The sequence below is a fragment of the Cornus florida genome, unplaced genomic scaffold, assembly GCF_030987335.1.
Source record: "Cornus florida cultivar Cherokee Brave unplaced genomic scaffold, ASM3098733v1 CherokeeBrave_3.0.0_Hap2_Chr06, whole genome shotgun sequence".
NCBI lineage: Eukaryota > Viridiplantae > Streptophyta > Magnoliopsida > Cornales > Cornaceae > Cornus > Cornus florida.
The window spans coordinates 95,366,226-95,372,020 of NW_026775576.1; positions in this window are offsets into that span (position 1 = coordinate 95,366,226).

Here is a 5,795-nt window from a genome sequence, read left to right on the forward strand (position 1 = left end):
GGAGAGGGTGCGAATTTTAGTGTGCCAAAATGTTGTCATATGCTCTTTTTTCGTTTTCTTTTTTTTTTTTTCCTTCCTATGTTGTTATGGCTCATGTTTAAGCATTTATATAATAAATTAAGCTTTTATTTTACCTTGTCTGAGTCATTTACTTTAGTTATATGGACGTTACCTCTTATTTTGGATCATCTTTCTTTGTGCTCAAGTTCAATTCACTGGGTTGTTTGCCTGTGTGTTTTTTCTTGCGAAATCAGCTACTGTCTAATATAAAATTGGATGATAGTGTTAGATGTGTCGGTGTTGCTAGGATTAGATGTTTCTGTAGATGTTGCATGATGTGATTGTCCAAGTACAAATACTTGGACGAATGGATAGGCAGAATACCTAGCATGAGAGAGAGAACTTGGAACTTTTTTGTGATTACGAATGTGTGTTTTTGGAGGATGCCTTCCTGAGGGTCAATGTCATTTCATTGTTTAGCACCTTGATTCTGATACAATCTACTCATTGATAGCTGCAGATATTGTTGCACTTCTGATGATCCCAGAATGTCTTTTATCCAGCCGGCCACTACAGACTGTCACCTTTCTTATTTGATCCTGTCAATTTTATTTTTGAAATTGTTGTACGTGTACCATTTTATTTCTGTATGTTATATCTAAAGTTGATGTATAGATATGCATATGCAAATAAAGAAATATTTTCTGTATGGATGTAGATCCTTTCAATATACTTCATAAATTATACACCACTCTTTTTGGTCATATACTAATACGATGCATTCATGGTTTTTAGAAGCATCTCCAAAATATTATATAAGCTGCAATTTTTTGCATCACATTTGCAGTCATCATGCTTTGCAATGCCACTTTATGGTAGATTTTGCCATTCTTATTCGAATAACAACGACGACTTAGAAAATTAACAATCTGGCCTAAGCACAACCTTCATTGGACCCGTAAATGATCATACATCTTTCTTGTATGAGCAATCCTTTCATAAGAAATCAGTGGTGATCTCATACAAACTGTTTCTAGGTCTTCTTGCTGTTAATCTACTTTAGTTAGTTGTACATTTTTTATACATCTATATTTACTCACAATTTACCTTCCAAAAAAAAAATTTCTACTTTAATTAGCTCATAGAGTGCTAACTCCATTTTTCCATTTGTTTATTTGGTCACAAGAACAGGACACTGGAGATTCAGGTATCAATGTAAAGCGCTGTGAACAAGAGACGACACTAAGATAGATCCATCACCTGAAAGACAAAAATTAGGAGAATATTACAAACTTTTGAAGCATGTTACTATGTTCTGTGAAATAAGGATTTCAAAAATATAAGATTTGTGCAACAATTCGCCGTATCTAGAGATAAATAGGCAATTTTGTTTTATTTTTTAAATATAAAATGCTCGTGATATTTGTAAGAAAATTTTCAAAATTATTCATTTGCATATGAAGTATAACATATACAAAAAAAAAAAAAAAAATTGTAGCCCCAATAGAGGCATCCGTACACATATATCCATTTAAATTGAATCAATGGTATATTATACACATATATCCCCATTGTCGATGCATATTAATATGGCATATATTTGCGCATAATATTTTAACACATGATTTAAGATTTGATCCACTTCTAAGAAAATTTTACAAGATTAATTGGGCGGTGGTTCATTCTGAATTCTATAGGATTTTCTTAGTTCTAATGATTATTTGGATCAAAATTGTAATTTGGATTATAATCAATTATTTGGTTCAATTCTAAAGTGACATATTCTAATGTTTTAATTTTTAAAGATCTTTTGCATGAGGATGTTGAAATTTTTATAAATATTACATTGTTACCCAAAGGAGATGGTGTACTGATGCATTCAAAATATCCATCACTATACTTTTCTTCTATCAATGGAAACAATATTAGAGTTCGTGGACGTGGATACAGTACCAAGAGAAGATTTTATAACCAGATATTTTTTGCCAAGTTAAAAATAAATAAAATATTTTATATTAGTTTTCTAGAGGGAATATCCTATTCACTCATTACCAAATAAGGGTGGCAAATGAACGGGTTGAATCAGATTTGGGCTGAGTTGAAAATAGATGGGTCAAAAATGCACAGAGTCAACTCGTTATGACCCGTGAACCAATTAATTATTATTTTATTTTATTTTATTTTATTTAAATTATATTTAAAAAAATGTATAGGGTCTTAAGACCCATATTGATGTTTAAAAAATAAAATTTTCTTAACAATTTTAATATTTACCAACATGGAAAAGGAAAATGTAATTTGTATATTTGTGAAAAAAAAAAAAAATGACCCGTGAAACCCACCCGACCCACCCATAATATTGATGTTTAAAAAATAAAATTTTCTTAAAAATTTTGATATTTACAAGTATGGAAAAGGAAAATGTAATTTGTATAATTGTATAAAAAATAAATAAATAAAATTGACCTATGAAACCCGACCAACCCGCCCACAATATTGATGTTTAAAAAATAAAATTTTCTTAAAATTTTTGATGTTTACAAACATGGCAAAAAAAAAATGTAATTTGCATATTTAAAAAAAAAAAAAAAATTTGACCCGTGAAACCCTACCAACCAGTTCAAAATTTTGATGTTTAAAAAATAAAATTTGATGTTTACAAGTATGGAAAAGGAAAATGTAATTTGTATACTTGTAAAAATATATATATATTGACCCGTGAAATCCAATCGACCCACCCAAAATATTGATATTTAAAAATAAAATTTTCTTAAAATTTTTTATGTTTACAAACATGGAAAAAGAAAATGCAATTTGCATATTTGAAATATATATATATATATATATTGCCCGTGAAACCCGACCGACCCGTCCAAAATTTTGATGTTTAAAAAATAAAATTTTCTTAAAAATTTTGATATTTACAATGTAATTTGCCTATTTGAAAAAATAAATTTGACCCGTGTAAACAACCGACCTATCCAAAATTTTGATGTTTACAAACATGAAAAAGGAAAACGTAATATGTATATTTGTAAAAAAAAAAAAAAAAAAAAAAAAAAAAAAAAAAAAAGACCGGTGAAACCCGATCAACCTATCCAAAATATTGATGTTTAAAAATAAAATTTTCTTAAAAATTTTGATATTTACAAACATGGAAAAATAAAATGTAATTTGTATATTTGAAAAAATAAAAAATAAATAAAAATTACCCATGAAACCGGACCGACCCGCCCAAAATTTTGATGTTTAAAAAATAAAATTTTCTTTAAAAATTTTATGTTTCCAAATATGGAAAAGGAAAATGTAATTTGTATATTTGTTAAAAAAAAAAAAAAAAAGAACCCATGAAACCCGTACGACCTGTCCAAAATATGGGCTGGATTGGGCTAGCCAAACTTGCAACCCTTCATGAAAGAGAGAAATGAGTTGAGTGTAGTATAAAATAAATGTGTGTTGTGTGTCTATTATGTGATGGGTGAAATATAGGTTGAATATGGATAATCATATCCAACTCATCTTGACCCTCAAATTAAGTGGTTAAAAATTACTCAATCCATTTTTGACCCATCTTAAATATGGTTCACCCTTAACTATTAAAAAGCGGACGGATATGGACGGGTTGATGGTTTCTAACCCATTTTGTCACCCCTAAAATCAAATATACATAATTGTAGTGGTTAAAGTCACGTTGGAACCAAATATATATATATATATTTTTTCTCTTTTCAGTTTTTTATTTTGTTATTATTACCCTCTTATTTAATAATTATATAAAAATGAGAACATTATTTAATTCTCATTTAAGAATTTTTTTTTTTAAAATCTTTTCGTTAAATTTTATAAAAATTATATGGCTGATATAAAAAAATATATAGCAAATTTACTATAAAAAAAAAAAAAGCCATAACAGTTCTACAGTGTTCAGCAAATCTCATGCATCAACATGTGTATAGGCCAAGAAATTGAAGGTTAGTGCAAGTTTTTTTTTATCAAGATAAATGGCCTGAGTCTTTTTTCTTACCTTTTTTTTTTTTTTTGACAAAGCATTGGCAGTCATTTTTTTTTTGTTGTGAGCCTGTGATGGCAAGAAAATATATATAGTCAAATACATTATAAGTTACCTTTCAAAAAATAAAAAAATACATATTATGATTTTTTTTTTGCCTGACAAAACGGAAAAAAAGAGCAGAGAAATCAAAATCAATGGCATGAAGAAGCCAAGTGGGCCAAGAGTCCCACCCAAGATCAGAGCAACAGTATCGCACAGTCCAGTGAGTAAGAAGGTGGGCTGGCCTGTTAGAAGACCTGGTAGTTCAAAGGAGCTTGGTCAGGATGGGTCTTTAAGAGGAATTGTATGTCCTCAGTAATGACGAGATGACATAAGCTAATTCTCCAGAAGGGGAGAAGAGAAACTGACAACATTGACAAAATCTTGTAAAATTAAACCTTATTAAATTATCATAAAATTATTTTCTATTAAAGTTTTAATTTTTTTTTTTTTAATTTTATTTTAAAAATTCATATAAATCATACTGTGTTAAAAGCAACACGAGAAGTAGACACCTGAGAACTCTTAATAACAGCATTTTTGTAGGCAGAACAATGAAAATTAAAAGCCAAGTGATCAATGAGTACAGTAAATTTGAAACCAACATCCGTAGAACTGTAAACTCTAATAAATTAATCAGTTTCATAAATATTAAGATAAAGGATGTAACTACAATAATTTAAAATAGTTACAACACTAAAAGTTTTAGTGTCAAATTAACTTGTGACAATTAAGCATAAAATGAAAGTGGTGGACATAAAACACAAATAGTATAAATAAATATAATGTAAACTAAATAGATCTCAAAATTGAAGTTGAAGCTATCAACTCAAACCGAGTGATAAAAATGTAGCAGGAATCAAAGAGGAAAGAGTGTGTCAATGTATGGATGGAGACGACAGAGTTTAAAGTAACTAAGATAGTCATGAAGCGGCGGACAAGAAAGAGGAAAGGGTGGTACATGATCAAGCTTCTGAAAGGTGTTATCCTTGATGTTGTAGGAGATAATCATATTGGTGCCTACAAATGAAAGTGGTGGACATAAAACACAAATAGTATTAATAAATATAATGTAAACTAAATAGATCTCAAAATTGAAGTTGAAGCTATCAACTCAAACCGAGTGATAAAAATGTAGCAGGAATCGAAGAGGAAAGAGTGTGTCAATGTATGGATGGAGACGACAGAGTTTAAAGTAACTAAGATAGTCATGAAGCGGCGGAAAAGAAAGAGGAAAGGGTGGTACATGATCAAGCTTCTGAAAGGTGTTATCCTTGATGTTGTAGGAGATAATCATATTGGTGCCTACAAATAACACCAGAAGCACTTGCCCTTCCTGTCCATGAATTAAACTAAGCACATAGGCGTCGTTGGGGACAACCATCTCCTGCGATTTTGGAAGATCAACCATCATCCCGCGAAGGTCAATTCGATACTTCATCCGCCACTTGGAGTAATCCTTTTCCATCTCAGAGACGAGGACTTCCAATTTGGCACCATAATCAATGTACTGAAGAAAATGCAAATGACCTCTGGACTCCCCAAAATGCCAAAAGTGAAAATTAACGAATGGTGGAGAGGGCATTGGGCATAATATTTGTTGACCAACATCAAAATACGTGGAATTTTTTCTGGGGGGAAAGGAAATCCAATGGATGGAACCATTGCAATAGACTCCCTTGTTGAACTGCAAACTACTTAATGGTGCGGAAAAAGGAGAATGAGGAAGATCAACAATGCACCA